Source organism: Pezoporus flaviventris, unplaced genomic scaffold (assembly GCF_033815535.1).
Source record: "Pezoporus flaviventris isolate CSIRO_AGI_PZ_B2104156 unplaced genomic scaffold, CSIRO_AGI_Pfla_v1 ptg000015l, whole genome shotgun sequence".
NCBI classification, from domain to species: Eukaryota; Metazoa; Chordata; class Aves; order Psittaciformes; family Psittacidae; genus Pezoporus; species Pezoporus flaviventris.
In genome coordinates, this window is record NW_026892563.1 from 39203604 (window position 1) to 39214647 (window position 11044).

Below are 11044 nucleotides of genomic sequence, written 5' to 3' on the forward strand. Positions count from 1 at the left end.
ATTTCCTTCTGGTGGTTTTTTACGTTAGGTTTCTCTTTCTTCTATATTCTGTTTAATTCTTGGTTAGTGAGCCTGTATCTCAGATAAGAATAGAATGAGATTCAACAAAATCAAACTAATTCTCAGTATCAAAAGACATTTTTCTTATTTTGAATAAAACAAGAAAATGAATTTTGTCAAAAATTATCACAACAGTCACTGAAGAAAGCAAAACACAGGTGTAGAGCACAACCTTCAACATTAGTGTGAAGAACTGGAATCCCATTTTCCATGCATTTTAGCAGGAATCCATGGGGAAAAGCTTTGAAATTGTCACCTAGGCTCTTCAGCAATGTGATCTGTTCAGGTGTTGAGCACACTGTCCCTGATCTGACTAAGGCCTTAGTCCATCCAATTGCCTCTAGTATGAAACTTATTTACCTTAGGGTGAGCATTTATTGACCATATTTATAGGCATATTTATTTAGCTCTTATGTGGCACATATGTAAAATGAGAAAGCTTGGTTAGACAGGTAGTCATTCCTTCATCTTAGCTTATGCTGAAGTGTTTTGTTGATTCAGGATCAAAATATTCAACATCAAGACTGAAAAAGAACAGGAAAACCAGCATGAGAGAGGCTTCCCTGTCCCAAGATGTGAAGTTTTAAGTACACAAATGTGACTTGGTGTGACAGTCACACTGACTGTCTATGAGGACTAAAAACAAGCTAAGAGTGGAATGGGGAAAATGTAGTAAACTTGTTCCTTGGTTGTCACTGCGCAAAGCAAAAGTCCAGCAGTGTTTGGAGGGCAGCATCAAAAATAACCGGCTAAAGCACATTAAAATGGTTTACTTAGTGTTCAGTTAGGTGTACAGGTGAAATCCTCCCAGGATAACACTCCCCTGAGCATAAATCTTGCTTAAGGCCCTTGACACTCCCCCAGAAACACAAGCTGAGCACTGAATTTGAAGTGGACCCAGGTGTGACAGAGGTATCTCTGATCAACAGCATGATCCTATGATCAACAGCAGAGTCTATCTCTGGAGCACTGACCTTCTCTTTTTCTGACTCAATGTGGAACTCATTGCATGCGGTGTGGGAGAAGGATTAGAAGCCTGTATAATTTTACACTGGTTGACAATGCTGTTCTTATTCCAGTAACATTCTAAATTTGTTGAGCATTTTGGAAGCTCTGACTTTTAGCTAGATAATGTACTTCTCTGCTGCTATAGGGCTGCTTTCTGATGCTTTCACAAGCAGTCCTAGGCTCTGCTCGTTCATGTCTCCTCTTGAGCATCCAGCACTGTGTACACCTCAGGGGACTGTTTTCCATCTGACTATGTGCAGCAGTACTGCAGAGATACAGAGTTGGCCCAAGTGGGGCTGTAAGCAGAGCATCAACCCTTCTTTTAGGATGATGGGGAAGGTGGCACTCATTCAGCCAGAAAGATAGGCTGCCTATAGCCATTCTCAGTGAAGGTGCCTGTGCCTGGGAAGGGCATTTCCCTACAGACTACACAGATGACAGCACTAGGGGCATGCTGCAGCACCCACCGCTCTCCCACTGTTTCCTTTGTAAGAATCAGGGGGTGGAGGAGGCATGACATGGCCCCACATTCCTCTCCTGCCTGAGGTGGTTTATAAAATTTCCCTTAATGTCCAGTCATGTAATGGCACAGTAATACAGTGGCATTTTAAGCTGGTGTAACTGGACCCGGAACAAGCCTGAAGGAAAACTGCAGTCGGTTTGTTATATTAAATAGATAATGTAGTCCAGTGGTTGGAGACATGATGTAATTACCTGCATCCATCCCTCCCAGTAAAGCTGGAACATGTTGCAGTGCAATTAGCCCAGCATAAACTGAAGTGCAGCCTACCATCCATCCAAACCAGGGCCAGCACATGGTTTATGTTATGTTGCTATGCAAATTCCTTTATACAGAAATATTAAGATTAGTTAAAAAGATGTGTGTGTAAAAGCACTAGAGGAACATGACAGCAAGGATTAAAAGAATGGCTTGTGCTGATAGCTAGGGACAACAGCAGCGAAACAGGTAAACACTGAGGAATGTGTTACTTTCACCAAAATCACAGCATGAATGACTCAACAGCAGAAAACCTGCAATCCAGTAACCGGAGAATGTCAACCAGACTACAGCACAGTGTATGTGCCATTTCTTTTACTGTAATCCCAAGAAGTCAAGCTTTACTAGCAAGCTCCACAAAACGAGGAAGGAGAAGACCATTTGCAGCAATGTCACCCAAGATTTAGAGTGGGTAGTTAACCAAGATTCCAAGGTGAGAGCTCAATGCCTGTTATTCCTGAAACACATAAAAGACCCATCCAAAAGCAAATGCATTATCATCAGCGAAAAGAAAGCCAGAAGATGAAGTGAAGGTTCAACAACTTTAGTTCTTTGCCTTCTCCTTTTTAATATCTAGGTCATATTCATCTTGTGAGTGTATAAGCGTGCTGTAATACCTAATGTGAAGGGATCTGCTAATGTCCGTCTCTTTCAGTTCTAAGTTGGTAGACTCATTGTATTGGCATCAATGATCAATATGTAGAAATGCAGCCATAGCCATGTACAAATCAATATGACATACGTTCAGGGCAGTTTGATACCCTTTGATACTGAGTTTCACCAATGATTTACTTACCATATATACCAAGCTGTGAAGAGAAGATAAAACAAGAAAAGTGAAATTCAAGAGGAATAACAAATAAAGTAGCTCGACAAACTGAATTTATCTGTGGAAGAGAGCCACAGTTCTAAAGCAAAGGAAAGTCCTGCAGGAGCAGTCCTGGGTGGGCTGTGGACTAGATGCCCAGTGCTAATGCTATTTTCCATTTTTAAGTCCAACAGTTCTACAACAGAGGGAACAACAGAGAGCATCCATGAGTTGCTCCCACAAGGCAAGAATGGAGCTCATAATTTCAACTGAGCTTGAATCTAAACATAAAAAAATTCTCAAGGTTCATCCATACATAATATATATGGGTTTCTTATCTCTCTTCAGCTGTTGCCACAATTGTACCACTGGGGGTTCTTTGATTCAGTTCTCCACTACTTTTATCCATGTTTCCCAGAATGCTTACAGCTGCAATAGAATGAGATTATTTATGATTTCTAAATATCATCTTCTAACGTATCTCCCAGGCCAGCAAAGCTGCAGCCCAGCAAATCTTACTGAACCAGATCTGCCTGTAACAACCCCAGAGTGTCCAGCCATCTATTTCCATTTCCTGGCTTCTTGTTGCACTTTTCCAGATTTTCTTCTAGAACGTTTTTTGTTTGTTTGTTTGTTTGTTTGTTTTATTTTGCACAGCAATAATGGAAAGAAAAATGTTACTGGCTGCTGGTTTCAACCCCAAAATGGCATTGCAGCTGGAGCCTCTCTTCTAGGACTATTTGGGTGGTGTAAAGAGGAAAGAATATGAGTTCTGTGCTTGATGCTGTCTCCAGACACGGACATGGTGTTCCTTGAGCCAGCAGCCCCTGAAAGAGAGTCTGCAGTGAAATGGACAGATGCACCCCCACAACCTTAGAGTCTGGTCTCAGCAGTTGGCATTTCTTCCATTCCAACATTTTTCTCACCCGCTTTAGGCCCTGTCCTTTTAGGCAGGTAGATGCTTTAGGGTGAATATATTTCTAATGCTGCAAGTGAAGATGAATCTCCTTTAGTGTGAGAATGAGTTGACTGGTTTTCTGCAAACTTGGGCATTTATGTCTCAATAAATACTTTCATATAGCAACAAAACGTAATTTCAGGTTTCCCACTGAATTCTATTTTATGTTGATTAATTTTTGAGAGACCTTTTGCTGCTTTATATAGCCAGAAAAATACCTATAACCTCCTATTTGTGATAGTACTTGTAAAGATATTCTCTGACTTCAATGGCCAAGGCAACTAGAGGATAACTGCGTAATCTCACCTCCCTTGCTGGTCCAGGCAGTGTAGCCTTCTTTTACAGACAGTAAACTGAACAAGACTTGCTCTTAGCCGTGCATATCCTACGTCAGTTTCTGCTCCATTTATTGCAAAACTGGTAATAATCACTGGTTCCCATCTTTGCCAATTAGGTACTATATTAAAGGTAGCATTGCTCAAAATTCAAGTCAGATGGGGAGAAGAACATGCTGTGTGATGACTGATACCGCCAAATGTAAGTAGTCAGAGCTACATTTCTCACGCTGCTGTTGCAACATCTCCCAGACATCCAGGCTTAGTGGGACCAAGCTTAGTATTTTATCACCGATGCATGGCGAGGCAGTGGTGAAAGAGTTTCCAGCTGAGGCTGAAAATGATGCACATGCAGGAAAAACTGATCATTGCATGTGCTCCAGAGCAGTCCTGCTGCTGGCCAGTAGGAATCTCCAGGGCACAGTTGCTGGGCCCTTACTAGCATGCAGAGCTGAAAAGTGCACCCCTGGAAATACAGTGATTGTGCCGACGGTGCTCTTCAGTTTGGTTTTACTCTCCCTCTGTGTGTGGATAAGCAGAGCCCTGTGCCAGCAGCCTTGTGTAGGTGCACATAGAGAAAGAGACAGTTGTCCAAACAATATGGTATGGAGGGCTGGGGAAAAGGCATGTTGAAAACGTGAAGGACATTTATGTTAAAGGAAGGTGTGAGAGCTGCAGGAAGAGCCAAATTACAGAAAACCGAGTGCTTCAAGCAGCCAAATTAAACAAGACACAATGGGGGCCAACTTTGCCTCCTAGGCATTTCATGAGCCCACACCCCAGTGTTCAGGGGGTGCTGGGGAAAAAACCATGTGTCCCTCCAGGTCTTATTTAACTTGGCCAAGTATAAGGAACTTCTTTAACTCTTTTGTGACTTGAATGTTTCTACAGTGCATCTTCCCATGTTTGGTTCTTTTTTCTTTTATTTCTGTGTGCTTTTTGTTGGATGAGTTTTAAATCCTTTTGAAGACAAATAATTTTTTCTATTTAGAAAAATAACCAGTGGACGCAAAGCATGAAGTAGTTTTGGTCATAGCATCTCGGAGGAAAATAGATACAGTGTTTTGGAAAGAATTTGAAATGAAAACATAAAGCCTGATGGGATTTAAATGTAGAAAACAAAAAATTCAGTCTCGCCCCCTCTTTTCCCTCCCCCTATTCATGAGGTCACCATTTCTCATTTCACAGACTATGGCATCTTGCCGGCATCCTGAGGCAGCCACCAGAAAAAGTGTTCTTGCTCCTGTGAGCATAAAGCAGGATCAAACTGGTCCAAGAGAAAATAATCAGTGGTTTCTTGGAGCTACAAAGGGAGAAACTTTGTAGAACCAGCAAGAAAAAGACATCTAGAAAATGCAGGCTACCTTCCTTTCCCCCTCAAAACTATGAAGCATAAGCATTTGAGGAAAAAGAGACTAGGTGAAAATGTGTGAAATTGTGAATGTGCACTGAAATTCAGTATGTTTTCCTTGTAAACAGCTTCACTGTAGTGGAATGGTGTGTGCGTGTGTGTGTGCAAAGGCTGATGAGAAACAGGAGAGGGTCCCTGCACACGCAGGAAGCGGCAGACCTCAGTTCAAGTAGTTTAACTTTAATCCTGCTTGCAAACCCTTTGCTGCAGAAGGCTGGCTTTCTGAAGAGGCAAGGCTGACACCATTGCCATCTCAGCTCTACTCCTGCTTCTGCAGCACATGGCTTTTCTCACAGCACTACTCATGTTGCATCTGCTCAGACCTCAGGAGGTGGACCGTTGTTCATCTCTGGCCCAGTGTGAGCAGCACCTAAGCTTTGCATCCTATGTAACTCTCAGCCCACCTGGAGAGGAAGTTATCACTCCCTGACACCGCATTGGCCTTGTTTAGATGGGTATTTCCCCTTTTTTAATAAACTGTGACCCATCTGGGGGCCAATCAAGAGCATGAAGGGAGTAGGGATTGTGAATACTCTTCTTCCCTTGCAGATTTCTCTGCAGAAAGACCCTGCCAACTCAGGGCCTCCTGGCCTTACTGATGATTCCTACCTTCTCTATCACAACTCAGGATCATAGACTATCTTGAGTTGAATGGGACCCATAGGGATTGTCCCCAGTATCTCTGACAGCCACATAATTAATTTTTTATTATTGTTTCATCCTCTACTTTTGTCCTGGAACAGACATTGCTCCTCAGACTTGGGGTTATAGTTATTTTCCTTGCAGGAATGTAGGGATGAGCGTAGAGTGTCTGGCTCTGACACTGACAGATCTCACACTGCTTCCAGGGAGATGCCCAAATGTTACAAAGATGAACCATATGGGCAGCCCAGCACTTGAGGCCATTAATAGGAATTTTTAAGCAACTGTGATTGATGGGGCAGCTCTTACAAGTCTGAGATCAATGAAAATGCAACTTGATCTTTTGAACCCAACTCCTTAATTTTTTTTTTGTTCCTTTTTCTGCAGAGAAACCCATAAAACCATTTCTGTGCAGACAAAAGCTGTCTGGGACACTTCATGTGGATTTGTCATGCATTTTCCTTTTGCTCCCCCCACTGCCCCATTTGCAGTTTCACACGCAGTTTGGTTTTGAGTCTTTGCGATTTGTACTCGCTTCAAGATCAGCTTTTTCTATCCTTGTGATTGAACATTGTTCAGAGGGTATTTTTTTGAGACTCATTAGTTTTTCATTTATTTTCAATTTGATTATTTTACCCCTCATTATAACCTGAGAAGGAAGGAAAAAGTGATAAAAAATAAGAAAAGCAAAAGTCATTGAGGACAGAAGAAATGCTGCAACCCTGAGGAGAAATCAGGGAGCTCAAGAGAACAAGAGAGAGGGCCATGTCTAATGAGTTTCGAATTATCCAACACTGATATTTTCCCTCAAGGTCTGCTGACAGAAAACAACAGTATGCAAAAGAACTCCAACATTCTCTATCAGAGTCTTGACCGACAGAGCAGTCACTCCCAGTAACTTTGGATTGAGTCCAAGATGCTAGTAGTCTTCCACAGGCTGGATGCTCCTGGAAATCAAAGCCTCTAAGAGGAGAATGAGCCTACAAAGGCAGAGGGAAGGGGCAGCTTCTTAGAAGGGAATTAGGGAGAACCTGGGGGGCAGGGGTAGGGAGTGAGAGTGACGTGGGCAGCTGTAGTTAGCTAAGGTCACAGCTTGGGGACACACAGGAGGGTCCAGGGTGCAAGACAGAAGAGGTCAAAAGCAAAGCAGGTGACATGGGTGAGCTTGAGTGAGCACAGAGAAATGTGAGAAATATCAAGAAGAGAAGGCAGAATGGTCCAGTGTGAGGATGGAGATGGCAAAGGGCTGCCGAGGAGAGGAGGGAGCACCAGCAGTAAGGTAAATTGTGAGAAATGCAAAGGATGAGCCTTGGAGAAATTTGAAGGGATGTGGTGGGAGAGGGGGAAAAGCAGACAGACAGCAACCTTTCCTTCTTTAGGGAGGGGAAGAACAGGAAAGGGGGAGCATGTTTTATGTGGGATTGACAGCTGCATTTTGAACTTGAAACAACCACATATATGTCAAGAGTCGGGAAAACGTCCCTTTGGCCACTAAAATGAAGAAATAGGTTGAATATGTTTTGTTAAATGATGCTTAAACCAGTGTCAGTGCAAAGGAGATTTGGAGAAGGAATTGCAGTAGTGGTACTGACTCCTGAATTAGTAGTGCTTGGGGTAAGATATCTTCCCTTTCCTTCACTAGCTGTGGGCTCAAAGAACTCAGTGCATGGCTCAAGGCAGATAAGTTTTAGCAGTTTTGGAATAGGCTGCCCATACTGGGCTTCCAGGAAGGGTGAGAATTTGCTCCCAGAAATCCCAGTTTGAATGCATTTTCTAGAGCACACCAAGCCTTAAGGGAGTAACACCGCTAAAAGTGGGGAGGACTTTTTTGATACCCTTTCCAGCTTGTCTGCTTGGCATAGAGTTGGGCACATTTACCAGCTGATTATGACAAACGGCAACAAACATGAGCATTGGTGGTGGAGGATGCAGTGTAGTACCTCAGAGTTATATGGCACTTCCGAAACACTGTGAATCACCATTCTTGCTTTTCTCTGGAGCTGTTGGGGTAAGGCTCAGCTAAGAGAGAAGCAGAGAGGTGGAATGAACTGGTTGAGAACAGTATGTGTCTAGGAGCTGGGAGTGTTCGGTCTGTCTCAGCTGGAGGCTTAGCCCACCCTGGCTCATGCTGCTTCCCTGCTCTTGGCCACAATTGTCCAGGAGCACATCTGGGGTCAGAGCAGACAGTCAACTTGGAAAATAAGTTTCTGAGAGCATGGATGCGACTGGGAGCACCCGGCTTTCATCAGCTATCAAAAGCACAAAGAAAACCGAAGGTGTTCCCAGGACCCAGGGCACAGCTCAGCTCTACACAGCTGGTTACCAAAGTAATCTGGGAAATTACAGTATGGGACAACATTTCCAGGATATGCAGGATTCATTACAGTTTTTTGTCTCTTTTGTTAGGGAAAGAGTCAAACTTTTCCTCTGAACAGCACCTGGGATCCTCTCTTCCATTATCACACTCCTCTGGGATGTGGTCCTGGACTAGAAAATGGAAGAGTGGCTACAGCTGTAGGTGGGAATGATGGGTCCAGCACGCTCCTCTGGAGCTTCAACCCCTCCTGGGAGAAAGGTAAGCAACTGCTAAGCTAGAAAGTGCTTGTGCACTCTCCAGACCTTAAGCACTCCAAAGTGTTCAAGCACTCTGATACCTTCTAACAGTGGGCACAGATCCAGCTGCAGCTATCTGGAACTCAGAGACTTTCATTTCCAAAGAGGCCCTTCAATGGTGTACACAGATCATCCACAATGTGGGTAACTTCCAGGACCTCACCAGGCTCTTCCGGAGCACCCATTTCTCTGGTTTGCAGTTCACATATGACAATGTGATATCCCCAGAGATACATTCACACTAGATGTGTTCTTCTGCAAAATGCAAGGTTCCTTCAATAAAAATACTACACTGATTTAGCTGATGGTGATGACTCAGATGTGCCTTAAGCTCCAGAGTGTGCCAGTAGCAATGTTATTAACCTGAGTGGTTTGGACTTTACTTTTTTCTTTGCAACTAATACATGTGATTAACATTTTCCTTAGGATGGCCATTGGAGCAGTGAGACGTACCAGGCTGGAGGTGTTAAAAACTGGAGCTGTGTCCCCAAAGAGTGCATGTAGGTTGACAGAAGTCAGGGCCAGCTTCTCACACCCACTCAGAGCTTTGGCTATACAGCTTGGCCTCACACCCAACTTGGAGTGACAGCTTCGAGGAGTGAATGGCAAGCTCAGTTGCCACAACTTTCTCAGGCGCTGGCTGCAATTACTGAGGCTGCCAAAAGCCACAGGAAGGCAGCCAGATAGCATCAGTGCATGCTGGGAGGGCTTGTCTCTTATGAGCATCTACCGGCTGGAAGCCCTTTCATTGCCATCACCCAGCTTTTGTAGGTCAACTGCAGCACAGAGCTGATCTTTAATAGGAGATCCAAAACAACCCCCCATTGACCTAACTCACCTCTCTTTACAGTTACTCTGCTGGGCACTATTTGAACTAGTTGAGTGTTTGCTTCATCAAAACAGCATCCTGCTTTTATACAGTCTCTGCCACTGGTCACATTTAGCTTTTCCATATCATGAGCACTAAGAAAAGACTAAAAAGTGGCAAAAAAGTTCCTTTCAGCCTTGCTTTCTCTGAACTTCTGCTTTTTATTTACTTTCCTATCTTCTATTCTGTTTTTAAAACTTCCTTTAAAATGACACTGTCTCTCCTACTTATAGTCACTGCTCTGGAGCTCAGTCAGCCTTGTTGATCCCTTCTGCAAGTGACAACACTTCTCACTGTCTTTTATATATCAGCTTAACAGCCTGATAACAACTGGGCAGGACTGGATATTCCTGGCACTCTGTGTGTGTACTGGGCAAGGCTTGTAATATAGCACTAACTATATTTTGCTGTCTCTTGCTCTTGAACTGTTACCTTCTGATTGCTAGAAAATGACTCATGAGGTTCATATGGTCCAAATTAAGCAAATGGCTGAACACTCCTGGTGCTGTGGATTACTCAGAGGATCTTAGGCAGCATGTCAATATCTCATTGCAAGCTGCAAACTCCTCAGTGTTTTTTTTTTAAGCAGGAAACAAAATGCAAATTTTGCAAACCACAGAATATTTTATCAGCTGAAGATCTGAAGCTTACTTCCATGCTCATTCAATATCTTTTGTAGAGCACTGTGTTTAATGCAGCTATAAAACAATGTTGGTTACAGAAACTTTCAGTTTCTCAAGGACATTTCTCCATTTTTGTGCACTAGTTTAATACTAGAATTATTCTTCGTACAGTAGAGCACCTTCAGCAGGTGTTTCTTTAATAAACAGGGTAAGTATCTATGGGACATTTCTACTATTCGGGGTTGTATAAGATGTTATGTATATACAAGTATTCATTTTGAGCTCTGCCTGGCAGAGTAATCTCTACTGTCAGCAGTTCTTTTCCAAGATCCTTTACCAAGGAGCTTCTCTGCAACCCCTGTCCCTACTCTCAGCCTCCCAACACCTGCAGCACTGGCTCTGTGCTCCTGGTCCACCAGCTCTGCCCCTCAGCACCAAAGCAATGCTTGAGCATTTTCCAGAGCACTTTTTGGTGACGTGAATTGCTGAGGCACAGGCAAATACTGCTTCTGGTGTGCAAACCGCTTCTGCACTCAACAACAATTTCTCAGAGCTCCTGGTAAGTATTGTAGCTGAAAGAACAAGTCTTGGCTTCTCTATTTTCCATTGCCCTAAAAAGCTGACCTACCTGCTGTTCTGGGGAGGTACCGTTGGTTTGGAAGTCACTCTTGCACCCCAGAATTTTCTGTGGAAAGAAAAAATTACCCTTCCCTAGGGCAATTCCCTAGATACCCTTCCCTAGGTCTTACTTCTTTCATGCTTGAGTCCCCAGCATTCCCGAAGAGTGTTCAATATGTCTTTAGTCCTTGGACTGTCTTTTTTAGATTTCAGCAAAGGCTGAAGGGTTTGCCACTAGTTTTGCTTTCCCAGCATGAGCCAAACGTGCCTGCCAGATTTCTCAAGAGGGGATGTAAGATTTTCCAATTTCTAAATCTGCCAA